General features: G+C 43.4%; 1 protein-coding gene across 4 annotated transcripts in view; it reads right to left on the reverse strand.

Annotated features, from left to right (window-relative positions):
• LOC115151918 (cadherin-13) overlaps nucleotides 1–27,330 on the reverse strand; it is a 684,830-nt gene that overhangs the window by 202,334 nt on the left and 455,166 nt on the right. The gene's annotated exons all lie outside the window — the stretch shown is intronic.

The raw sequence follows: 27,330 nt of genomic DNA on the forward strand, positions 1-27,330 counted from the left end.
TTTGGCTACAGTGCGCTGTCTCACATTCGAAAATATCACCTAGGTGACATTGTCTGCTGAAGCCCATTTCTGCCTGAAAATAGTCTAAATTAATCTAAGCTAAAACAATAAATCTGTCAATAATGTTAGTCGTGCCATTTTACATCTAGTCAAAGATTATTGTGCTTCACCGAGCGGAACTGAAGTTTGATAATGGGCACGGAAGCTACAATAAATTTGTCCAACGTTAGCTTGCTGAGCCAGTTACTGAAACGATGCTGCTAACCAACCAGCTACCTACTTCCAACAAAAGCTAGGTAGCAAGCTACTGTAGTAGTGCTAATGCCAACATTATTATGAGTTTTTCAGGGGTTTCCCGAGGCATCTGCTGTGCTCATCTGACCCAACGATAAAAAGTAGCATGGGGAGCTAGCTAAAACAGCTAAGAAGTTGATCAAGTCACTACACTGACGACTGACGTCTTTGCCCATCATTTTTGCCGGAGATAGCTTTGCTTTAATTTTCTCACAATTGCAAACTATTAAATTACAGTTTTTATTACTTTAGATAGTTATTTGGCCTATTTCATGGAGAGTCATATGAGAGCTAAGTGATATAAAAACAATGTGGAACTATGTTTTCATTGTTGAATGGCAGATGCTCAGGAACATTCACATTTTGAAAATGAGTTCCACGTCCTACAAGCCAAATCGGTTGAGGGACGAGCGTAGTGTAGGAGTGACACCATCTGATGCAAAACAATGCCTTTGATGTGGATAGCACTATTCTGCAGCATCCAACACAAAAGGTTCCCAGTTTGTTTGTTTGTTTGTCTGGCTCTTCTTCCCTTCTCATGAGTTAATTGCAACAGTAACGGCGCAGTGAACTTCACCATCTCAATCCTCTGCTGATAGTGTGTTTGTGTCCTTCCGTGCATGTGCATGCGTGAGTGTATCTTTATGGCATGCTTGTGCATGTGTGAGTGTGTGTGTGTGTATGTGTGCATGCGTGTGTTTGTAAGGAAAGGAGCTTAACATGGTTGCACAGTCTGCAAGCCGTGCTAGACAGGTCTGGCTTTGCAGGTATTAGCTTTCATGTGGTATCAGTGTCTGCTCACCTGGTTTCACATAGCATGACTGAGCACTGGCAAAGCCCCTGTCTCAACCCCCGGGAAGGCTGTCCTCTCCCACAGCCCCAATTTACCAACCCGACCTAGAAGAACATTATAGAGATGCTATAGGTATCGGGATCATCAGAGGGTGTTGAACCAAAGTGTGTAGGTGTCTGCTGTGTCATTCCGTGAGTGTGCGAGCGTGCCTGCATGTGTATGTGAAACCGTGCCTCCGTGAGGCTATGTGTGTGTGAGAGATTATGTCATTTTTAACTGAAGATAAAGAGTGGAGAGAAACGGAGGGGTCATAACTATACTTCAGCTGTTGAAGGGGGCCAGAGGGTGCTAGCACATTAGGAATGGTGACTATAACTTGTGCGCTGCTCTAATAATCATGATCATTACTGCAGCCATAAACGTGTAGAACAGGACATTAAATCAGAGTTTATGACCATAAACCAGAGGCTGCTTAAATAATCAGAATATTGACCTTAATTTCACTGCCATGCACACCGGTTCGCAAATTCCATTCAGAGGTGCTAAGTACTCTCGGCCAGCAAACGCTATTGGTGTGTCTGAGCCCTAGAGCTGGAGGCTACACAATATCTTGATGCAGCAGGGAGAAAGCACACCAAAATCTGCAAGACCAGTCTACAGAGAAGCAGAACTGTATTTGTTTTCCCCTCTCTCTTTAGTGGGTGCAACTTTATCAACAGAGAGAGGAGAGAGGAATGTGAAGCCAAGACCACACACTGAGAGCAAAAATCTGTCTGACATAATCAAGTCTGTTCCAGGCTCTTCCTCAGAGCAGAGCTGCTTTCTCTGTGAGAGGAACAAACAGGCTGGAGCTTCTCTCATGCCTCCCCCAGGAGAATATATACAGACAGGACCCTCCCAGGTGTTCACACAGTCAGAGTAGCAGTCTATAGTACCTGGGACACTTCTACTGTAAGTGTTCAGACACAGAGCAGTCTATTTGAGCTGTGAAACTTCTAAATGTTCAATCACAGAACAGTCTATAGGAGCTGGGACACCTTAGGATTAGAGAGGCACACTACTCTCTCCACTGCATCTCATCTGTGATCTGTCAAGTCCGTCTCCTTTACAGGGAGAGGACAGAGAGAAAACAATTTTTCATTCATACATACAGCTTGCATACATACTGTAGTTTTGTCAACACATTGACTGTAGTACTCACGCAGCTGAAACACTTGACGACTACTACTCCAACTTCCGGGATGCCTACAATGCCCTCCCCGCCCTCCCTTCGGCATATCTGATCCCGATTCTGTTTTGCTCCTCCCTTCCTATAGGCAGAAACTCAAACAAGAAGTACCCGTGCTAAGGACTAATCAAGGCTGGTCTGACCAATCCACGCTTGAAGGTTGTTTTGATGACGCGGACAGGGATATGTTCCGGGTAGCCTCCGAGAACAACATAGATGAATATACTGATACGGCAACAGAGTTTTTCAGGAAGTGTATAGTAGATGTTGTACCCACTGACTATGAAAACCTACCCTAACCAGAAACTGTGGATAGATGGCAACATTCGCGCAAAACTGAAAGCGAGAACAATGGCATTTAACCATGGCAAGGTGACTGGGAATATAGCCGAATACACACAGCATAGTTAATACTTCCGTAAGGCAATAACTCAGACAAAATGTCAAAATAGAGACAAAGTGGAGTTGCAATTCAACGGCTCAGACATGAGACGTATGTGGCAGGGTCTACAGACAATCACGGACTACAAAGGGAAAACCAGCCACGTTGTGGACACCGACGTCTTGCTTCCGGACAAGCTAAACACCTTTTTCGCCCGTTTTGAGGATAACACAGTGCCACTGACGTGGCCCGTTAAGTTTGTTAACCGTCGCAAGGCTGCCGGACCAGACAACGTCCTTAGCCGCTTCCTCAAAGCATGCGCACACCAGCTGGCTGGAGTGTTTACGGACATATTCAATCTCTCCCTATCCCAGTCTGTTGTCCCCACAGTCTTCAAGATGTCCACCATTACCCAAGAAAGCAAAGGTAACTGAACTAAATCATAATCTCCCCGTAGCACTCACTTCTGTCATCATGAAGTGCTTTTTTGAGACTAGTCAAGGATCATATCACCTCTACCTTACCTGACACCCTAGACCCACTTCAATTTGCTTACTGCCCCAACTGATCCAATCGCTATCGCACTGTTCACTGTCATATCCCATCTGGACAAGAGGAATACCTATGTAAGAATGCTGTTCATTGACATTAGCTCAGCATTAAACACCATAGTACCCTCCAAGCTCATCATTAAGGTCGAGGCCCTGGTTCTGAACCACGCCATGTGCAACTGGGTCCTGGACTTCTTGACGGGCTGCCCCCAGGTGATGAAGGTAGGAAACAACACCTCCACTTCGCGGATCCTCAAAAGTGGGGCCACACAAGGATGCGTGTTCAGCCCCCTCCTGTACTCCCTGTTCACCCATGACTGCATGGCCACGCACACCTCCAACTCAATCATCAAGTTTGCAGACGACACAACAGTAGTAGGCCTGATTACCAACAATGACGACACAGCCTACAGGGAGGAGGTGAGGGTCCTGGGAATGTGGTGCCAGGAAAATAACCTCTCACCCAAAGTCAACAAAACAAAGGAGCTGATCGTGGACTTCAGGAAACAGCAGAGGGAGCACCCCCCCATCCACATTGACAGAACCACAGTGGAGAAGATGGAAAGCTTCAAGTTCATTGGCGTACACATCACTGACAAACTGAAATGGTCCACCCACACAGACAGTGTGGTGAAGAAGGCGCAAAAGCACCTCTTCAACCTCAGGAGGCTGAATAAATTTGGATTGGCACCTAACTCCCTCACAAACCTTTAACAGATGTACACTTGAGAGCATCCTGTTGGGCTGGGACCGAGAGACTGAAAAACAGCTTCCATCTCAAGGCCATCAGACTTTTAAATAGCCATCACTAGCACATTAGAGGCTGCTGCCCTGTAAATGGACTTGAAATCACTGGCTACTTTAATAATTGGAAGACTAGTCACTTAATAGTGTTTACATAATTTACATTACTCATCTCATATGCATATACTGTATTCTGTATCTATTCCACTGTATCTTAGTCTATGCCGCTCTGACATGGCTCGTCCAAATATTTATATATTATTCATTCCATTCCTTTACTTTAAATTGTGTGTATTGTTAGATATTACTGCACTGTTGGAGCTAGAAATACAAGCATTTCACTACACCCACAATAACATCTGCTAAACACATGTATGTGACAAATAAAATTTGATTTGATTTATAAACATACAGTACCAGTCAAAAGTTTGGACACACCTACTCATTACAGGGTTTTTCTTTATTTTTACTATTTTCTACATTGTAGAAGAATAGTGAAGACATAAAAACTATGAAATAACATGTATGGAATCATGTAGTAACCAAAAACAGCGTTAAACAAATCAAAATATATTATATATTTCAGATTCTTCAAAGTAGCCACCCTTTTCCTTGATGACAGCTTTGCACACTCTTGGCATTCTCTCAACCAGCTTCATGAGGTAGTCACCTGAAATGAATTTCAACTATCAGGTGTGCTTTGTTAAAAGTTAAATTGTGGTATTTCTGCCTTTCTTAATCCATCTGACCCAATCAGTTGTGTTATGACAAGGTAGGGGTGGCATAGAAGATAACCCTATTTGGTAAAAGACCCAGCCATTATTATGGCAAGAACAGCTAAATAATCCCAAAGAGAAACGACAATCCATCATTACTTTGAGACTTGAAGGTCAGTCTATGAGGAAAATTTTAAGAACTTTGAAAGTTTCTTCAAACCATCAAGCACTATGATGAAACTGGCTCTCATGAGGACCGACACAGGAAAGGAAGACCCAGAGTTACCTCTGCTGCAGAGGATAAGTTCATTAGAGTTACCAGCCTCAGAAATTGCAGCCCAAATAAATGCTTCACAGATTTCAAGTAACAGACACATCTCAACATCAACTGTTCAGAGGAGACTGCGTGAGTCAAGCCTTCATGGTCGAATCTCGGCAAAGAAACCACAACTAAAGGACACCAATAATAAGAAGAGACTTGCTTGGGCCAAGAAACACGAGCAATGGACATTAGACTGGTGGAAATCTGTCCTTTGGTCTGATTCGTCCAAATTTGTGATTTTTGTACCACTAATACGACTCCACTCAATTTCACCACATAAACATATGCAAATTCCTAGCAGGAGTGGAAATATATCAAGTTGTTCTAATAAGTGGAGTACAGACAAAAATCGCACGCTATCATTCCTCTGCTAAATACCACTTTCATAACTACAGTCAAGTTAGTACACTGCTGTCAGTGTGGATGGTGAGTTTAAGTGGGGATGCCAGGTAGGTAGAGGAGTGAGTGTTCAGAGCAGTGTTTTGCTCTAAAGTATGTGCATGCTAATGTTAGTGTAGCGTTGACGCTGGCCAGGCCCAGCTGGGTGTGTGAATGTGTGGCAGGGTGTAATATCGAGGACAAGGCCCCAGTCTGAGAGACTAATGAAACAGTAACAGATGCTGAGAGCTGTCTTTCTGTTCATCTGCTGTTAGTGAACAATGTGACACTCAAATCTGCTGAACTACTAGATAGGAATACTAATGCACAGGAATAGATTAATAGTTAGGAAAACATATCAAGTCTGCCCATTGAACAACAGCACAACAACTTTCAACAACAGCACAACAAAATTATTTAGTTGAATAGATTTTTACGCTGGGGCAATCTGACTAATCAATATTCAGGCCATCCCAAAATATCCTAACCATGGGATGTTAACAATTTCAATGCTATACTACACAGCCTGTAGTTTCTGTGGACCCATAAGTTCCTATGAACTACCACTAAACTACCACTCTATACCCTGTTCACAACGAGGCACATCATCAGTATGTCACATTAAGTTGGGAAGGTACTGACTGAAATGGATGTGCTTTCCCCACTCTAAACGCCAGTCATGAAAATGTCATAATGGTTTGGCCAATGAGATTACATCTAAGGCTATATCGATATCAACTAATTAAAAACACATTTTCCTTTAAGTCCCTCATCTGGTGTTGCATTCCTTTTTTTCACACACATCCAAGAACATGAGAGAACTGATGGAAGATATACTTCAAATAATTGCCTTTACATGCCATGGTTAGGATAGAACTTGGTTCTATTTGTGACCCTTACATTTTTTTACATTTTAGTCATTTAGCAGACACTCTTATCCAGAGTGACATTTTCATACATTTCATAATTTTTTTCTTCCATACTGGTCCCCTGTGGGAATCGAACACACAACCCTGGCGTTGCAAAAACCATGCTCTACCAACTGACCAACACGGGCTTCAAATCCTGCCTCTCCCATCTCCTCATTGGTTTTTAGGAGCATATACTCACATGGGTGAATGAAAGAGGATCTGAGGTTCACACTCCAGTCCAGTTGGTAGTGGTAATTGTCACGTCCTGACCATAGAAAGCTTTTATTTTCTATGGTAGAGTAGGTCAGGGCGGGACAGGAGTTTTTGTCTAGTTTATTTATTTCTATGTTGGTTCTAGTTTATTTTTTCTATGTTGGGGTTTTGTCTAGTTTCTGTATTTCTATGTGAGGTTCTAGTTTCTTTATTTCTATGTTGTTGTTTTTTGGGATGATCTCCAATTAGAGGCAGCTGGTCATCATTGTCTCTAATTGGGGATCATATTTAAGTTGTTGTTTTTCCCTCTAGGTGTTGTGGGAGATTATTTTGAGTTTGTGTCTGTTGCACCGCTTCGTCACGGTTTGTTGTTTTTGTTTATTGTATGTTTTGCATAGTTTCACAGTTAAATAAAGATGTGGAACGATACACACGCTGCGCTTTGGTCCCATTCTTCAGACAGTCGTGACAGAATCTCCCACCTCCAAAGGACCAAGCAGCGTGGTAAACAGGAATGGACATGGGAGGAAATATTGGACGGGAAAGGACCCTGGAGGCAGGACGGGGAGTTTCGCCGTCCAAAGGAGGAGATTGAAGTAGCGAGAGCAGAACGGCGATATTACGAGGCGTTATACCATCAAGGCAAGCACGAGAGGCAGCCCCAAAAATTATTTTTGGGAGGGCACAGGGGGAGTTTTGTGGAGTCAGGTTTGGGACCTGAGCCAACTCCTCGTGCTTACCGTGGAGAGCCGAGTGGTGAACCAGAGCCAGTCAGGGAGACGAGTGAGGAACTCGACGCAAGATTCCGGAGAGAGGTGTTGGCATTGAGAGCGCTGCAGAGCGGGCGTGCTGAGGAGCATGACACCAGTCCGGTGTCATATGCACCAGTTTCACGCATCTGGCCTTCAGTGTACCTCCCCAGTCTGGTACGTCCTGTGTCTCCTCCACGCGCTCGCTTTAAGGGAGCGTGTGACCTGTCAGGCACCATGTTTTGCGGTGATACGCATGGTGTCTCCAGTGCGCATTCACAGCCCAGTGCGTCCTGTGCCAGCGCCCCGCACTTGCCGGGCTAAAGTGAGCATCCAGCCAGGACGGATTGTGCCAGTCCTACGCTCCAGACCTCCAGTGCACCTCCACAGCCCAGTATGCCCTGTGCCTGCTCCTCGCACTCGCCCTGAAGTGCGTGTCACCAGTCTGGGGCCACCTGTCCCGGCTCCACGCACTAGGCCTTCAGTGAGTCTCTCCAGTAAGGTGTGTCCTGTTCCTGCTCCCCGCATTCGCCCTGAGGTGCGTGTTATCAGTCTCGCGCCACCTGTGCCAGCCCCATGCATCAGGCCTCCAGTGCGCATTCCCAGTCCAGAGCTTCCGGCGACAGTTCCCAACAAACAACCACAACAGTCAAGCAGAGGGGTCTAGGTACACGTTGAGAGAACTGACAAGGTTCCTGAATGAAGTTTGTGTAGGGGTAGGCTCCTTGTTGTTAAAGCAGAAATTAACAACATGGGTTTTGTCTTTATAAATGTGTATGCGCCTAATACAGGGAGAGAAAGAGGGGTTCTATTTGGGAGTCTTAGACAGGAACTCTCACAGGTAGCGCCTGAGGAGACGCTGGTGGTCGGAGGGGACTGGAACTGTACAATGGATTTTACAAAATACAGAAATGGGGAAGAGCCTCATTCAGTGTCAGTGGGAGTGTTAAGGGACAACATTAATCAGTTCGACCTAGTGGAGGTTTGGAGAACTAAACATCCAAACACAAGACAGTATACATGGGTGAATGTTTTTGGGGATAGGGTGAGTGCAGCTCGACTTGATTGGTTTTACATGTCTAGGAATCGGAGCAATAGCCTGCTGGGCGCTACCATTCTCCCGGTGGGGTTTTCGGATCATCACATAACCATGGCTCGGCTGTCTATTTCACCAGGCAGGCATCTTATTGGAAGTTCAATGTAAAGCTCTTACAAGATGCCACTTTTTGCTCAGGTTTCCAGACCTTTTGGGAAAGGTGGGGGCAGCGAAGAGAGGAGTATGAGTCTCTGAGCCAATGGTGGGATGTGGGGAAAGTCCAAATTCGGCTTTTCTGTCAACAGTACACAGCTCTCTCATCCTCAGAGGCTAGGAGAGTAATGGGGGAACTAGAGCATTGTATTAGCGAGATGGAGGTAGAGATGGTGGGGCAAGGCAATGTAGGCCTCCAAACTAATTTAGCTGAATTATGTAGGGACCTGGGTAGTTTTTTCCAGGTTAAAGCAAAGGGAGCACTTGTAAGAGCTAGGTTCTCCATGCTCAAAGAGATGGATGCTCCCAGCTCCTTCTTCTTTGGTTTGGAAAGACAGAGCAGTGAAGCCAAGGGTATGCATTGTTTATGGCTGTCTGATGGGCGGGTGACATCTGTGGTGGGTGAGATGCGGCAGCGGACTGTGGAGTTTTATACTGAATTGCATAGTGCAGAAGTGTGTGATCCTTTGTTTGCTCAGGTCTTGTTTGCAGGACTCCCTAAGCTCTCTCTGGCACAGAGGGATGAAATGGACATTCCTCTGTTGTCCCTTGAACTGGCAGAGGCTGTAACCCAGATGTCCCCCGGTCATGCACCGGGGTTTGATGGACTCCCAGTGGAGTTTTATAAAAAATTCTGGGGAATAATTGGACAGGACTTCTTTTGCGTGTTGCGTGAATGCGTCGGGGTAGGAGAGTTGCCGATGAGCTGCCGTCGGGCGGCTCTGACTCTCCTGCCCAAAAAAGGGGACTTGTGTGAACTTAAGACCTGGAGGCCTGTGGCATTACTCTGTGCGGACTACAAGATATTTGCCAAGGTCCTCTCTAACAGACTGAAGTCCCATTTAGACTCGATAGTACATAAGAACCAAACATATTGTGTACCGGGACGCTCAATCATGGACAACTTGTTCTTGATTAGGGACATGTTGGACTTGTCGAGAGTTTCTAATGTGAACTTTAGACTGGTCTCTTTAGATCAAGAGAAGGGTTTTGATAGAGTGGACCATGAGTATCTGTTTAAAGTGATGTCTGTGTTTGGGTTTGGAAAGAGTTTTTTGACATGTGTGAAGCTGTTGTATGCTGGGGTGTCATGTATAGTTAAGGTGGGAGGGGGGCTCAGTAGGCCAGTCTGGGTGAGACGGGGCATTAGACAAGGATGCCCTCTATCTGGGCAGTTATACACACTAGCAATTGAGCCTTTTTTAGGACTGCTACGCAGGAGACTGCAGGGAGTGTGCTGGACAGGCATGGAAATGGTGACAGGAATAGCAGTGTCAGCATATGCAGATGATGTTTCTATGATGGTCAGGGATGGTCAAGATATGCAGGCACTAGAGACCAGTCTGAAGGTGTACGAGGGAGCTTCATCAGCTAAGGTAAACTGGGGCAAGAGCAAAGCTCTGTTATGTGGGGCATGGGGGGATAGGGCTCCTCCTCTGCTTCCAGGGAGTTTGCAGTGGGGTTGTGAAGGGCTTAAAGTGTTGGGGGTGTACCTGGGCTCGGAGAAGTGGGTCAGGAAGGACTGGGAGGGGCTGTCACAGGCAGTGGTGTCAAGACTGGCCAGGTGGAGGTGGCTCCTGTCCCAAGTGTCATATAGAGGGAGGGTGCTTATAATTAACAACCTGGTGGCATCTTCCCTGTGGCATAAACTGGCTGTCCTCAACCCCCCCGCCGGTCTGCTCGCAGACCTGCAACGCAAGCTGGTGGACTTCTTCTGGTCGGGCCATCACTGGCTGAGGGCGGCAGTGTTGTATATGACCGTCCAGGAAGGAGGACAGGGCCTGGTGGAACTGGAGAGCAGGATGGCTGCCTTCCGGCTAAAGGCGGTGCAGAGACTGCAGTACCATACTGATGTTGGCTGGAGGAAACCAGCATGCGCGCTGCTGAGGAGAGCTGGTGGATTAGGGTTGGACCGGCAGCTGTTCCTCATGAAGCTGGAGAGGCTGAGTACAGCAGGTCTCTCAGATTTTACTCTGCAATGCTGAGGGCCTGGCAGCTGCTAAGGCCCACACGAGAAGGGGGTGTGGAGCCTGGGCTGTGGGAGTGGGAGGAGCCTATCTTCCACAACCCAGCCATCCCTTTGAGATCGGTTCAGTCGGCCACCCTGCAGAGGCAACTGATGGCAGGGGGTTTACAAAGGCTGGGTGACCTGAGACTGCTGGGAGAGGAGGGGTGGAAAAGCCCAGATGTCTTGGCACAACAAACAGGAATAACGTCTCTTAGGCTGCTGGAGAGATTCCTGGAGGAGGTCCAGGAGGCACTGTCTGAGCCGGTAAGGGGGATGTTTGAGCGGCCAAAGGGAGAGGGGCCACCAATGTTTCCGCCACTGCAGGTGACGGCAGAGACTGGAGACTGGCAAGGGGGTCTGGAGGACTTGTTAGATTTTAACACTCCGAGCCTGGGGGAGTTGAAGGGGTGGGAGGTAAAGCCCTCTACAACCTCTGCTTTAAGGTGAGGAACATTAGAAGCCTAACAGGAGTGAGGGCACATCAGTGGCAGGGGGTATGTGGGGCAGAGAGTATGGTGGGTTTTAGATGGAGGGGGCTCTACAAACCCCCAGTACCAAAGAGGTCAGGGGACCTCCAGTGGAGGGTTCTACATGGAGCCCTGGCCACTAACAGCTGGTTGGCACGGGTTGAACCGGGAGTCGGGCAGGGGTGTCCATTCTGTGTAATGAAAGAAACTGTGATTCATGTGTTTTCTGTGTGCACCAGGTTAATGCCATTAATGTCTCTGTTGGAATGTCTGTGTGAGAGGCTGGGGGTGGTTTTTCCTGTTGGGGTGTTTATAATGGGATACAGGTATTCGAGTAAGGAGAAGGCCACATGTTTTCTGTTTGCTCAGGCAAAGTTATCTATTTGGCTAACAAGGAGGAACAGGGTCAAAGGTGGGGGATAACAGACCCTTTATTATTGTTTAATGGGATGGTCTCTGCGCGCCTTAGGGTTGAGTTCGAGTTCTATAAAATGATAAAAAGTGTGGAGATGGTTCAGGAGATATGGTGTGTGGGGGGGGGTGGGCTGTCTGTATAGCTGGGGAAGATGTTTTGGATATACGGTTGTAGGAGTGGGTATTGTGATGTTGGTTTGTATCATGTGGTAGCTGGAAAGGTGAGTATGGTACATGTATGCAGTACAGGATATATATATGAGTTTAAATTAAATGAGAATGTTTCAGTAAAGAGAGACAAAAAGTCTCTCTCTCTCTCTCTCTCTCTCACTCTCACTCTCACTCTCTCTGCGAGTGGGCAGTGCTTATCTTGGAGGCCCAGAGGCCCTAGCTCTTATCACAGCCATTCATCAAGGTCAGTCTCCCGGAGAGGCTGCAGTAGCCCTCCTCCCCAGGGCCGGCCGGCCGTACCACACCACACAGCACCACAGACACTATAATACCAGCCCTGGGGGCGCTATGGAACCACGAGCAGGGCCAGCAGCACCGCTCTCACCTCTCTCTCTATCTTCAACTTGAAGGTTGACAACTATCAGGCATACAGACTCAAATGCGTCATGTGGTTCCTCCCTACTGCGAGTACCAGTGGCTGTCAGTGCTGTTTAATATGAGCATGGCCTTATTTCTATAACAGCATATTGTATGACCCTCATTCATATTCCATTCACCCAGGTCAATGTAACAGCGATAGGTTTAGGCTACTACATGATACTCTAATTTTCCCTATACCCATCATGAGGTTGCTACAACCTAGTCTATGAATGAGAGTTTACAACGTAGGTGCTTATATAGGGTGTAATCATTAGTCCAACAGCTGCAAACTGTTTAAGAAATTTAAGAAACGGTTTTCAGAATGAATACACCCCTGATCACGCATAATCACAGTTCACTTTCATAGCAGGCACATTGTATTCCTTCTCGCATCTCTCCTCCTCTCATCTATTCCCTTCGCTTGTGGACTTCAATGCACAACACATCAGCTGTATGTGAACAGCCGAAAAAACCTTTCCAAGCCAAACCGATACAACAGCCTACATTGTTGTCACCATATTAGTGTCATAGTCAACATAGCTAATGAAACTAACACGTTAGTAAGCCCGCTTCAATAATGCAGTAACGTTTCAGTGTACAGTCAGTAAGCAGTTACACCAGCGAGCCCCGTTGGTAATATATTGGTAATACCAAAAGCTTACCTTGAATTGGAAGAGTTCCAATGTTGTGTTGGAAAGTCATAGCCAGCTAGCTAACATAGCATCCCTCAGTTACTTTGAGCAGGATGTTTCAGTAAGTTAAACTAGCTAGCTGCATTTGCTGGCTAAGAAAGAGAAACTGAAAGTGGAAAAAATGACACTCTCTTTATTTCTCTCTTGCTTCTCCTTCATTTTGGAAGACTTATTCATTTTGGAAGAACTGTATTTGTTAAAAACGGTTGAACTATTGTCTTTCTCTCTCTGAGTCAACTACTCAACACATTTTAAACACTGCTGTGCTAGCTAGCTGTAGCTTATGTTTTCAGTACTAGATTAATTATCTGATCCTTTGATTGGGTGAAGAACATGTCAGTGCAAGTGCTCTGATAGGCTAGAGGACGTCCTACGGAAGTTGTCATAATTTTATTTTACCTTTATTTAACTAGGCAAGTCAGTTAAGAACAAATTATTATTCTCAACGATGGCCTAGGAACAGTGGGTTAACTGCCTTGTTCAGGGGCAGAACAACAGATTTGTACCTGGTCAGCTCAGGGATTCGATCTTGCAACCTTTTGGTCACTAGTCCAATGTTCTAACCACTAGGCTACGTGCCACCCCAATTACTGTGTAAGTCTATGGAAGGGGGTGAGAACCATGAGCCTCCTAGGTTTTGTATTGAAGTCAATGTACCCAGAGGAGGACGGAAGCTAGCTATCCTCTGGCTACACCATGGTGCTACCCTACAGAGTGCTGTTGAGCTTTCTGTAGACCCTCTTTGCAAAATAGTGTGTTTTAATCAATTATTTGGTGACGTGATTATATTTAGAATAGTTTTATCTGAAAATGTTCACTTTTTAAATGTTTTACCATTTTTATTTGTATGAAATTCACTGATGAGGATGGTCCTCCCCTTCCTCCTCTGAGGAGCTTCCACTGGTGAGTACCTATGCCTCCCATCATTTACAGTGTACCTGCTAGTGCTCCCCAGACTTCCCTGGCCACAGTGCTAATTGCAAGACAAAGGAGCTAATCGTGGACTACAGGAAACGGAGGGCCGAGCACACCCCTATTCACATCGCTGTGGTGGACCGGATTGAGAGCTTACATTTCCTCAGTGTCCACATCGCTAAGGATCTATCATGGTCCACAAACACCAACACAGTCATGAAAAGTGCACGACAATGCTTCTTCCCCCTCAGAAGGCTGACAAGATTTGGCAAGAGCCCTCAGATCCTCAAAAAGTTCTACAGCTGCACCATTGAGAGCATCTTGACTGGCTGCATAATCGCTTGGTATGGCAACTGCTTTGCAGCAGGTAGTGCATACGACCATCCAGGAGCTCTATACCAGTGTCAAAGGAAGGCCCTACAAATATTTTATTTCTCTCTGCATTGTTGGGAAGGACCCATAAGTAAGCATGTCACTGTTAGTCTACACCTGTTGTTTACGAATCATGTGACAAATAAAATGTTATTTGAATTGGCAGGAGAGTTATTGCCATAGCCCAGGTTCCATAGACCTCACCTTTGTTTCTCTGAGGTGAGCCCCCTCTGCCATAGACCACTTAAACTGGTACAATTTCCACTCACGGGTGTGGAAAAATAACTAACCAAAAGCCATGTTCCACTAAGCCATGCCTCCAATATCATTTCCCATTGTTCCTTGCCTTTTTAAGTTAAATGACTGTATTTATTAGTTACAGAGACATGGTTGTTGTATTTCTTCATTTTCATTCATGTGGCCTTCACCAATATATTAGATATCTCATAAGGTTTTACTTTGAACCCTAGTTTTACCCTAATACAGTTGCCTGAAAAGGCCACATCAGGCCTGCAATTAAGGTTGCAAAATTCCAGTATTTCAGAATTCCATATTTCAGATTATCTGCTTATTAACTTCAGTTTCCAGGAATCTTCCAACCAGGATTTCTGAAAAACCTGGAAATTTACCAGAATTTTGCAACCTTACCTGCAAGTCACAATATGTTGTCTTGCAAATTGATATACAATTCCTTTTGGAATCCAGCCAGAGTTAAGATTCAACATTTCACATTTTTATTCAATGACTGCCAGGGTTAGGAACATTGTGAGAATACTACCTAAGTCATTTAACCCTTTACACTCGAGGGAATTGGTCTGTATGGATAGGGTTTAATTGAATTGTTTCTAATATAAGAAATGGGAAAGTTATATGCATAACCATAGTAACAATTGCCGCATTTGTTGATAACGAAATCTGAAAATGATCTGGATACATTCAGTAACATGATAATAATATTCCTCAAAAATGTGGGGTAGGTGCAACATAAGACCAAATAATTACAAGGGTTTGAGTGAGAGGATTAACTGATGTCCACACACACCTCTCCAAAGTGTGAACCATTCCTATAAGTCATTTCAATGCACTTTTATGACTCAAAGAAGAGTCTTCAACTATAAGGCAATTTTTTTTAGCTCTCTTAGCTGTTTGGTTGAGGAACTAGAGTAAACACACTTGTAGTTGGGGTTTTTTGGAACACAACCCTACATCCCCACCATCACACAGTTTTTGCTGTTGTTTACGCAATCCAAAAAACAGTGAAAGCCTGTTCTACTGCCAACATGACTAGCTAAGTTATTAAAAATACGATATTACAGTGTTAGCCTTTCACAATGCAATTCAGGGAAACAGGTCAGAATTTAATAACACACCTCTAGCAAAACTGTAAACATTGGTCTCTACACTATTTTGCCTTTTGTTGTTTGAGGAGTGTTAGAACATTTTGAGAAAAGAATGTTGTATTGATAGTGTGTTATGTTCGGAATACACATCCATACTTTACACATTTGGATACATGTGTGTGTGTTTACTACATGTATGACAGTGCATCGTTGGTGCTTCGTGTGCTTATTCAAATGATGGTTTGTGTGTACTGTATTGATGCAAAAACACAATTTTTTAAAAGAGTTTGAAGAGTTTTGAAAGAATTGTTTGCTTTTGCAAGAGATGTATAATGTTTTGCTGGTTTGGTGTAAGGTTTTGTGGTTAGTGTGTAGAGTTTTGCAAAAATAGCCTTTCGTTTCAAAGATAGTGCCTAAGCAATCAGAAAAAACTGGAAATTAGTTGTAAAAATGTTTTTTTTTTAACTAGGCAAACAAATTCTTATTTGCAGCTGGTTGTGATACAGCCCAGGATCAAACCAGGGTCTGTAGTGACACTTCTAGCACTGAGATGCAGTGCCTTAGACCGCTGCGCCACTCGGGAGCATATGGAAATATGAAGTGCTGGTGTTTGGCTTGCTTGTATGACATCAAAGCGATATTTACTATAATCCTCAATGTCTCATCTTTCACAATACATAGAGCCCTCTTAATTTTTAGCATTTCCCTCACTCAGTCTACAAAAACTATTCTAAAGTTGCCCAATTAGCGGGAGGGATGGGGGAAACTTGATCTCATGTTGTGCACGGTGCTCAAGTTCAGAATGGCTGTCAGTAATGATGGGAAACCGAGGCTTTCTGAAGGCTATGGCGCTTTCTCCAAATTGTGCCTTTGTTACAATCATTATACAAGTTTATACCACGTACTAAGGTTTATATTACAGTGAATTGTATAAATTACCTACTCACTTATCCAAACCTTACCTAGAATTGATTTGATTTGATTTAGAATGTCAGAAAGAGGTAGTTTCTCTAAAGGTGATAGAGATGGGGTGGGTCAAGTTGAACAGCCGCAGCAACACCTCGCAAACTTCAAGCCTTCATCAGAACAAACAGAGCAGCATGAAGAGACCCAGACTGGTGTGGAGTCACGGCTGCCAGCGAATGATGATACAGAGGCTGCTAATGAGACATCACAACAAAAGGTGAGAGGGTCCGCAGGTTAACTGAAAAGGGCAGAGAACTGCCCGACGGAAGGTGGAGACAGCTCGAACATCGTTTCAGGGTCAGCTATGAGAAGTGGAAGGCTCTGGTAAAGGAAGCAAAACTGTCACTGACAGGCTGTTGCTCTGAGGATCTACTAGAAGACCTCTTAAACAAGATTAGCCATACCTCTACAGAGCTAAACCTTGTCTATGTAAATTTGCGTCAAATCGACATTCCTGACAACAATATACGCCGCAGAATTGATACTTGTGAAGCAGTTACAATGTCTATTATCAAGACTGTAAGGTGTCATTTAAAAGGCAGGGAAGAAGTTCAAAGTAACCAGATGGAGCTGCACTGGAAGGACAGCAATTCGTTGTGCATGTCCGAACTCTCACTTAAGTCAAGTCTCAACTATCAGCCATCAGGTGCTTCCTCCCAGTCTCAAAGCAACTCCAGACGCTCAAGCGCGTCATCTGTCAAGAGACAAAAGGCTACGGCAGAAGTTGCTGCTAACCAAGCAGCTTTAGAAGTAATGGATAAGCAAGAATGCCAACTAGAAGAGATTCAGAGACTTGAAGATGAAGATAAGAAGAGGACAGCGGAGCAAGAAGCTGAGGTTGTGAAATGCAGCTTAGAAGAAGCTAGGCTGCAAGTCAAGTTAGAGGTAGAAAATGCTGCCAGACGAAAGATGCTAGAAGACAAGCGTAGAGAGTTAGAGCTCCTAGAAGTGCTCAAGAAACTAAATGCTGCCAAGGCGCGGATGCAAGTGTATGAGCAAGATGAAAACTCAGAGGACGAGAAGAGAGAACTACTCTCTAACTGCAAATCTGTGAAAGAAGTCATGCACAGAAGTGGCTCATTTCACAGTTTCTGACAAGCACACAACAAGAAGATAGCACCAAGACCATGTTCAGGTTAGTAGCGGAATCAATCAGTGAAAGCCGCCTCCCCATACCAGAACCAGTAACATTCAATGGAGAACCACTCTCGTTCACTGACTGGAAGGTCTCTTTTCAGACTCTGATAGACAGGAAGAACATACCAGCAACTGAGAAGATATATTACTTAAGAAAATATGTCGGTGGGCCTGCCAAGAAAGCCATTGAAAGTTACTTTATATTAGGAACAGAGTCAGCCTACCAAGCTGCGTGGAACATTCTTGAAGAAAGGTACGGAAACAAATTCCTCATCGCCAAGTCCTTCAGAGATAAACTCAATGCATGGCCTAAGATAGGATCCAAGGACAGTCTTGAACTTAGATACCTTGTAGACTTTCTTCGCAGCTGTGAGGCTGCTATGTCTCAGACTAAGGGCCTGGAGGTGCTTAATGACTGTAATGAAAACCAAAAGATCCTCGCTAAACTTCCAGATTGGCTAACATCAAGATGGAATAGAAAGGTCATAGACATCTTAGAAGAAACTGAGACCTTTCCAAGCTTCAGTCAGTTTGTGAAGTTTCTCACGAGAGAAGCCAAGATCGCTTGCAATCCTGTAATATCCCTTCATGCTTTGAAACCAAGTGAAGATGGAAAACCTAAGATGCCAAGGATTCAAAGCCCCGGAGCAAGGGTATTAGCAACTAACCCTGATGAGAAAGACTCTGTTACTAGTTGTGTCTTCTGTGAGAAGTCAGGTCACAGTCTCCACAAATGTTGGAAGTTCATGGAAAAGCCCAATGCAGAGCGACAGAAGTTTGTTCAAGAGAATAAATTGTGCTTTGGCTGTTTAACCTTACTAGGGTAGGGGGCAGCATTTGGAATTTTGGATGAAAAGCGTGCCCAAACTAAACTGCCTGCTACTCAGATCCAGAAGCTAGAATATGCATATAATTGGTAGATTCGGATTGAAAACACTCTAAAGTTTCCAAAACTGTTAAAATAATGTCTGTGAGTATAACAGAACTGATATGGCACGCGAAAACCTGAGGAAAATCCATCCAGGAAATGCTTTTATTTTGAAATGGCTGTTTTCCATTGAAAGCCTATCCATCATACAAAGACTTATGACGCAGTTTATGATCTCTATGCCTTCTACAACATGTGGCCAGTCTTTAGGCATTGTTTCAGGCTTTTACTCTGAAAAATGAGGGAGAAACTGCACTTTCAATGAGAGGACGGTGGAAATATCTAGACGTGACCAGGAGAGCGCCTTTCTTGTTTCCCTTTTCTATTGACGAAGATATTGTCCGGTTGAAATATGATCGATTATTTATGACAAAAACAACTTGAGGATTGATTATAAACATCGTTTGACATGTTTCTACGAACCTTTATGGTATATTTGGATTTTTCGTCTGTCTTTTGTGACCGCGCTTTGTTCCAATGGAATACTGAACAAAACGCAGCAACAAAACAGAGGTTTTTGGACATAAAGAGGGACATTATCGAACAAAACGAACATTTATTGTGTAACATGGAGTCTTCGGAGTGCAACCATATAAAGATCATCAAAGGTAAGGGATACATTTTATCGCTATTTCTGACTTTTGTTACGTCTCTTCTTGGCTGCTAACTGTTTGTAATGATTTGTCTGCTGGGCGCTGTTCTCAGATAATCACATGGTTTGCTTTTGCCGTAAAGCCTTTTTGAAATCTGACACAGCGGTTGGATTAACAAGAAGTTTATCTTTAAGCTGGTGTATAACATTTGTATCTTTTATGTATGTTTATTGTGAGAATTTCTGTTTTGTTGAGTTTCACGCTCTGAAATTTCACTGGATGTTGTTTGAGACAGTGTTTTACTGAACAAAACGCGCTAACAAAATTGAGGTATTTGGATATTAAGACGGACTTGATCGAACAAACAAATCTTTATTGGGTAACTGGGATTTTGGTGAGTGTAACCATATGAAGATCATCAAAGGTAAGTGATTAATTTTATCTCTATTTCTGACTTTTGTTACTCGTCTACTTGGCTGGTTACTGTTTGTAATGATTTGTCTGCTGGGCGCTGTTCTCAGATAATCGCATGGTTTGCTTTCGCCGTAAAGTATTTTTGAAATCTGACACCGTGGTTGGATTAACAAGAAGTTTATCTTTAACCTGTCTGGGCTAGGGGGCAGTATTGAGAATTTTGGAAAAAATATGTTCCCATTTTTAACTGCCTCCTACACCAACTCAGAAGCTAGAATATGCATATTATTGTTCAGGTTTGGATAGAAAACACTCTGAATTTTCTAAAACTGTTTGAATGGTGTCTGTGAGTATAACAGAACTCCTATGGCAGGCAAAAACCTGACAAGGTTTCAAGCAGGAAGTACCCTGTCTGACAAGGAGTCGTGCGTCTTGCATCTTTTTATTGAAAAGTAAGGATCTTAGCTGTAACGTGACAATTCCCAGGGCTCCAATAGGCTCTCAGAGCCCGCGAAAAACCTGAAGGTTTACGAGGGAGCCTCAGGTTGAAACAGATTATCGCCTTTTGTAAGTGGATGCTCAGAGGACCTTTGAATGAGGCGCGTGCACGAGTCGCTCCCGAGGAGAAATTTTATTCGGCTGTTTAGGCTCAATGCATACTCCCGGTCGGAATATTATCACTTCTCTACGACATAAATGGCATAAAAATTGGTTTTAAACAGCGGTTGACATGCTTCGAAGTACGGTAATGGAATATTTAGACATTTTTGACACGCCAATGCGCCATGCGCGGGACCGTGAAGAAGCATTCTAGAACTCACGAACAAAACGTCGCTGTTTGGATATAACGATGGATTATTTGGGACCAAACCAACATTTGTTATTGAAGTAGAAGTCCTGGCAGTGTATTCTGATGAAGAACAAGCAAGGTAAGAACATTTTTCTTATAGGAAATGTGATTTTGGTGGAGGCTGACCTGGGTGGGTATCTAAATAGCTAGCCCTGTAATGCCGGGCTATGTACTTAGATTATTGCAAAATGTGCTTCATCCGAAAAGCTATTTTAAAATCGGACATATCGAGTGCATAGAGGAGTAATGTATCTATAATTCTTAAAATAATTGTTATGCTTTTTGTGAACGTTTATCGTGAGTAATTTAGCAAACTGTTAGTAAATTCAACGGAAGTTTGCCGGGGGTTATGCGTTTTCTGAACGTCACATGCTAATGCAAAAAGCTGTTTTTTGATATAAATATGAACTTGATTGAACAGACATGCATGTATTGTATAACACAATGTCCTAGGTGTGTCATCTGATGAAGATCATCAAAGGTTAGTGCTGCATTTAGCTGTGGTTTGGGTTTGTGTGACATTATATGCTAGCTTGAAAAATGGCTGTCTGATTTTTTCTGGCTGGGCACTCTGCTGACATAATCTAATGTTTTGCTTTCGTTGTAAAGCCTTTTTGAAATCGGACAGTGGGGTTAGATTAACGAGATTCTTGTCTTTAAATAGCTGTAAAATAGTCATATGTTTGAGAAATTGAAGTAATAGTATTTCTAACGATTCAAAAATCGCGCCACTGGAATTTCAGTAGCTGTTACGTAGGTGGGACGAAATCGTCCCACATACCCCAGAGAGGTTAAACCGATGTATAACAGTTGTATCTTTTATGAATTTTATAATGTATTTCTGTTTTTGAATTTGGCACTGCAATTTCACTGGATGTTGGTGAGTGGGACGCTAGCGTCCCATATCTCCTAGAGAGGTTAAGGCCTGGGCCTCGTTCGAAAGATTGTGATAACAGGAACACCTGTGACACGTGTCAGAGCAGGCATCCATCCTGCCTGCACGAAGATCGTACTAAAGAAAGGTCAAGGGATAGGAAGACAGAGCCCCCACAAGATAAGGGGACAAGAGCGTCAAGTGAGGCCATATCTAACAGAGTCGTAAGGGACCTCACACCTCCACAATCATTCCAGTATGGGTGTCAACCACAAGCGAGCCAGATCGTGAAGTTCTCGTGTATGCACTTCTTGACACCCAAAGCGACACCACTTTTATCCTTGAAGAGACAACAAAAACTCTCAATACAAGGAAGGAGCCAGTACAACTGAAACTCTGTACAATGGCTTCAAGGAATACCATCGTGCCCTGCCAGAAGCTGTCTGGTTTGCAGGTTAGAGGGTTTTACTTGGAGAAGAAAATCCCTCTGCCAATGACCTACTCGAGAGAGTTTATTCCTGCAAACAGAGATCATATTCCAACTCCAATGACTGCAAGAACATGGTCTCATCTGGAACACATTGCAGAGGAGATTGCTCCTCAACAGAGCTGTGATGTCGGTCTCTTAATTGGCTACAACTGCTCCCACGCTCTCCTTCCAAGAGAAATTGTGTCTGGTAAGGGAAATCAGCCTTTTGCTCAGAGAACAGACCTTGGCTGGAGCATAGTCGGCTATGGAAACCCATTTATCAACTATGGCGACGCTATTGGAGTGAGTCATTGGGTTATTGTTGAATCTGACTTCAATGAGAGAGCTGCAGAAGAGGACCTCATATCTCAAGAGGATATTCGGTTCCTAACAAAAATGAAAGCGGGCATCAGACGCAAGGACAATGGACATTACAAGATGCCGCTGCCATTTCAGGAAGAAAGACCCAACCTGCTGAACAATAAAACATGTTCAGTTCACCGTCTCAAGTGCCTGGAAAGGAGGCTAAGTAGAGACAAGCAGTACTAAAAGGACTACACAGCATTCATGGAAGAGACCATAGCTTGTGGAGATGCTGAGAAGGTCTCCAATGAGGAAATTAACAAGCATCCAGCATGGTACATCCCGCACCATGGGGTATATCACCCACAAAAGCCTGGGAAGATATGAGTCGTCTTTGACTGCTCAGCTAAGTTTTGAGAGACGTCCTTGAATGACCATCTCCTTACCGGTACAGAGTTGACAAACACATTGCTGGGTGTCCTTTGTCATTTTCGTAAGGGTCCAGTTGCAATCATGTGTGACATAGAGCGCATGTTCCACCAGTTTCATGTGAAAGCAGAAGACCAAGATTATCTCTACCAGGCAGTGATGCAGCCCGTCAGAATGCTCTCAATGGTGCACCTGTAGAAGTTGCTGAGGGTCTTTGGGGCAATGCCGATTTCATCAGCCTCCTGAGGTTGTAGAGGTTCTGTTATGCCTTCTTCACAACGGTATCATCCTCCCGCTGCACGCTGAGGAACTTGAAGCTTTTGATCCTATCCACTGTGGCCCCATTGATGAGGATGAGGGCATGCTCCCTCTTCTTTTTCTTGTGGTCCACAATAAGCTCCTTTGTTTTGTTGATGTTGAGGAAGAGGTTATTTTTCTGGCACCACTCCACCAGGGCTCTAACCTCCTTCCTGTAGGCTGCATCGTCATTGTTGGTAATCAGGCCTACCACTGTTGTGTCCTCAGAAAACTTGACGATTGAGTTGGAGTCACGCAGTCATGGGTGATCAAGGAGTACAGGAGGGGGCTGAGCACACTCCGCTGGTGGGCCCCCGTGTTGAGGATCAGCATGCCGGAGGTTTTGTTGCATACTCTCAGTACCTGGGGTCGGTCCTTCAGGAAATCTAGGATCCAGTTGCGCAGGAAGGAGTTCCGACCCAAGGCCCTGAGCTTAGTGATGAACTTAGACGGCACTATGTTTTTAAAAGCTGAGCGGCTGTCGATGAACAGCATTCTCACATAGGTATTCCTCTTGTCCATGTGGGATAGAGCGGTATGTAATCGCAATGCTGATTGCGTTGTACATGGATCTGTTGGGGTGTTATGCAAATTGTAGTGGGTCAAGGGTGTCCGTCCGGTATTGTGGAAGTGATATGGTCCTTGACTAGCCTTTCAAAACAGTTCATGATGACAGAAGTGAGTGATACTGGGTGATAGTAATTTAGTTATGTTACCTTAGCTTGCTTGGGTACATGAACATTGGTGGACATGTTGAAGCAAGTAGAGACATGAAGCAAGTGGGGCTGACAGACTGGAATAGTGAGAGGTTGAAAATGTCTGTATTCGTCCAGATAGCTGGTCTGTGCATGCTCTGAGAACCCGTCTCGGGATTCACAACTGAGTATGCGGCCATTTCCAAAATCACTACTGTCTCTCTTTCCTTGATACATGGACTAGTCTGATCCTAAATGGGATACAATATATCCTTGGGTAAACTGATCTGAAATGGAACTGATCTGAAATGGCACACATACATGCATGTCATTAGGGTTGCCTTCTGTGTAACGTTATTTCAGTGCCCTTAATCTAGCTCCATGACTGGAGCATCCATTATCTTTCTTAATTTCCTCTGATGCATTATGATCTCCTCTAGTGATAAAGAAGAAAGACAAGCATCACCCCGTGAGAGAGAATGAGGCAGAGTAGGGAAAGCTTAGGAGATTAGAGTGTAGTAAAGCACATACCACCCCTGAGCTATGGAATTGTCAGTAACACTTCATTTTAAGGGGTCCTTGTTACAGTGTAATTACATATGCAATTACATTGTAACAAGTATTGTAATTCATTGTAATAATTCATAGTTACACTGTAGTAACAGCATGTAACTGGTGGTAATTGCAGTCTGTAATTACAGGGGTGAAACAATGAATGCTAAAGTTTCTGAGAGCATCACAAAGCACCATATTTCAACTTGCACAAACCACGTGATAAGTGTTAGCCAATTGAAAACCGACCACCTCATTAACACAACTCTGCAATAAAGATCTGGAGTCTGATGCCCAGGCCCATAGACAAAAACAGGTTCACTACTTTAAATACTTCAAATTGTTAAAACATTTAAAGGTGCATTTGACAATGGGTCAAACACTTTAACCATCCACATTTTTTTTAACACATTAATGAGCAGTTATGGTTAAATCCGGGACACTCAAACTGGTATGATATGTTATGTTTGGTATGGTTACATAAGACAGATGACTACCTACAACAAAAAGGAAAGTAGGGTGGTTGGTCAGGAAGATGTATAACATGAACATCTAGCAATCCAAAGGTTGCAAGTTCAAATCTTATCACGGACAACTTTAGCTTTTTAGCTCATTTGCAAATGTTCAATTACTTACTACTTTTTAGATACTTTGCAACTACTTAGCATGGTTGCTAACCCTTACCCTAACCTTAACCCTTTTTGCTAAACCTTCCCCTAACCTTAACCCTTTTTGCTTTCCCCAACCTTAACCCTAAACTTAACCCTAACCTTAGCCCTAACTCCTAACCCCTAGCCTAGCTAACGTTAGCCACCTAGCCACCTAGATAGAATTCGTAACATATCATACATTATGCAATTACGTAACATATAGTAAGTCTTTAAAAAGTGTAATATATTGTAATTTTGTCAAATTTGTAACATATTGTACATTTTGCAAAATTGTAACATATAATACAAATTATAATTCGTAACATATGATACGAAATGGAGTGTGTCAGATTTACGTAGAAAATAATATGAAATGCTCTTAGACCAGGCTAAAAACTCAAGCGAAAGAAGGTACGTTTTCCATGCAATATTATTATTATTATTTTAAAATTTTTTGGGGGGGTACATGAATTCTGCTGGATGATTTAGCATAGGTAGTAAGTTACAGTGTGCTAGCTAGCTAGCCTAGTGTTGGATAGCTAGCTAACTGTAGATAGCTAGCAAACGTTAGCTGGCATTTTGTTGGGCCTAGCAACTAGGCTAGATAACTACTGTAGTTACAATGTACAGAACAGGCTTTTCATGCAATCTGTTAAATTTTTGGGGATTAGCTAGCAGACACACCCAGCATGTTAACGTTAGCTAGCTAGCTACTTGTGTCAACACAAGCACTATTTTTGCAAGCAGGATAACACAATTGCCTAGCTTTTATATGCCTAAACCATTTTAGTTTTTTAGTTAAGTTTATTAATTTGACCTTTTTTTTTAAAGCACACATAAAACTTGAAAAAGCCATACATGTACTTGAGTAAAATCATTGAGGATAACACACCATAAAGTCTGGGACTTATTTCCATTGTGGTCCTCTGTAGCAATCATGATGATGATAACTAGGGTTAATTTAGATGTTAAATTGTCATACATTCTTCTTCTCTACCACAGATTCCCACAAGGTCTCAGATACCAGGATGGGAAAATGCTTACAATAAAGAAACAGATGAAGACAGAGTCAGAAACAGAGTTGTCGATTTCAATTGTTACTTGTAATGTTAAAAAGGTAAGAAAAAGGCAATATGATTTTTCTAAATTAGTTATCAACAGTAGGCTACTCACCATAGTATAGGCTTCAGATTTGAGTCACCACAACAATAGTTATTGTTATGTTATTGAGTAGACCTATATATTTGTTTAATCAAGTGAATAAACTAACAATAGAAATTTATTTTTATTCTTGCAATTAAGCTGACTAAAGCAGAAGCAGAAATGTTTTTACATTTATTTTTATTGTCCCATCCACCAAAATCTGCAAAGTTGAAATGGTTGTATGCCCCACACAGTTGAAGTCGGAAGTTTACATACACTTAGGTTGTAGTCATTAAAACTCATTTTTCAACCACTCCACAAATTTCTTGTTAACAAACTATAGTTTTGGCAAGTCGGTTAGGACAACTTCTTTGTGCATGACACAAGTCATTTTTCCAACAATTGTGTACAGACAGATTATTTCACTTATAATTCACCGTAGCACAATTCCAGTGGGTCAGAAGTTGACATACACTAAGTTGACTGTGCCTTTAAACAGCTTGGACAATTCCAGAAATGATGTCATGGCTTTAGAAGCTTCTGATAGACTAATTGACATTATTTGAGTCAATTGGAGGTGTACCTGTGGATGAACCTTCAAACTCAGTGCCTCTTTGCTTGACATCATGGGAAAATCAAAAGAAAATAGCCAAGACCTCAGAAAAAGATTGTAGACCTCAAGTCTGGTTCATCCTTGGGAGCAATTTCCAAATGCCTGAAGGTACCACGTTCATCTGTACGAACAATAGTACACAAATATAAACACCATGGGACCACGCAGCCATCATACCACTCAGGAAGGAGACATTTTCTGTCTCCTAGAGATGAACGCACTTTGGTGCGAAAAGTGCAAATCAATCCCAGAACAACAGCAAAGATGCTGGCGGCAACAGGTCCAAATTTATCTATATCCACAGTAAAATGAGTCCTATATCAACATAACCTAAAAGGCCACTCAGCAAGGAAGAAGCCACTGCTCCAAAACTGCCATAAAAAAAGCCAGACTACGGTTTGCAAATGCACAAGGGGACAAAGATTATAGTTTTTGGAGAAATGTCCTCTGAACTGATGAAACAAAAATAGAACTGCATGGCCATAATGACCATCGTCATGTTTGGAGGAAAAAGGGGGAGGCTTGCAACACCCTCCCAACCGTGAAGCACGGGGGTGGCAGCATCATGTTGTGGGGGTGCTTTGCTGCAGGAGGGACTGGTGCACTTCACAAAATAGATGGCATCATGAGGTAGGAAAATTATGTAGACATATAGAAGCAACATCTCAAGACATCAGTCAGGAAGTTAAAGCTTGGTCTCAAGTGGGTCTTCCAAATGGACAATGACCCTCAAGCATACTTCCAAAGTTGTGGCAAAATGGCTTAAGGACAACAAAGTCAAGGTATTGGAGTGGCCATCACAAAGCCCTGACCTCAATCCCATAGAAAATTTGTGGGCAGAACTGAAAAAGCATGTGCGAGCAAGGAGGCCTACAAACCTGACTCAGTTACACCAGCTCTGTCAGGAGAAATGGGCCAAAATTCACCCAACTGTTTGTGGGAAGGTTGTGGAAGGCTACCTGAAATGTTTGAACCAAGTTTAAATTGTTTAAGGCAATGCTACTGTCGTGTCTTTGGCTATGCCGGATTAAGTGATATGACATGCTATTCTATAAAGTCCTTTCTCTGTAATTAATATTACCTGATTG

This window comes from Salmo trutta, chromosome 17, assembly GCF_901001165.1.
Source record: "Salmo trutta chromosome 17, fSalTru1.1, whole genome shotgun sequence".
NCBI lineage: Eukaryota > Metazoa > Chordata > Actinopteri > Salmoniformes > Salmonidae > Salmo > Salmo trutta.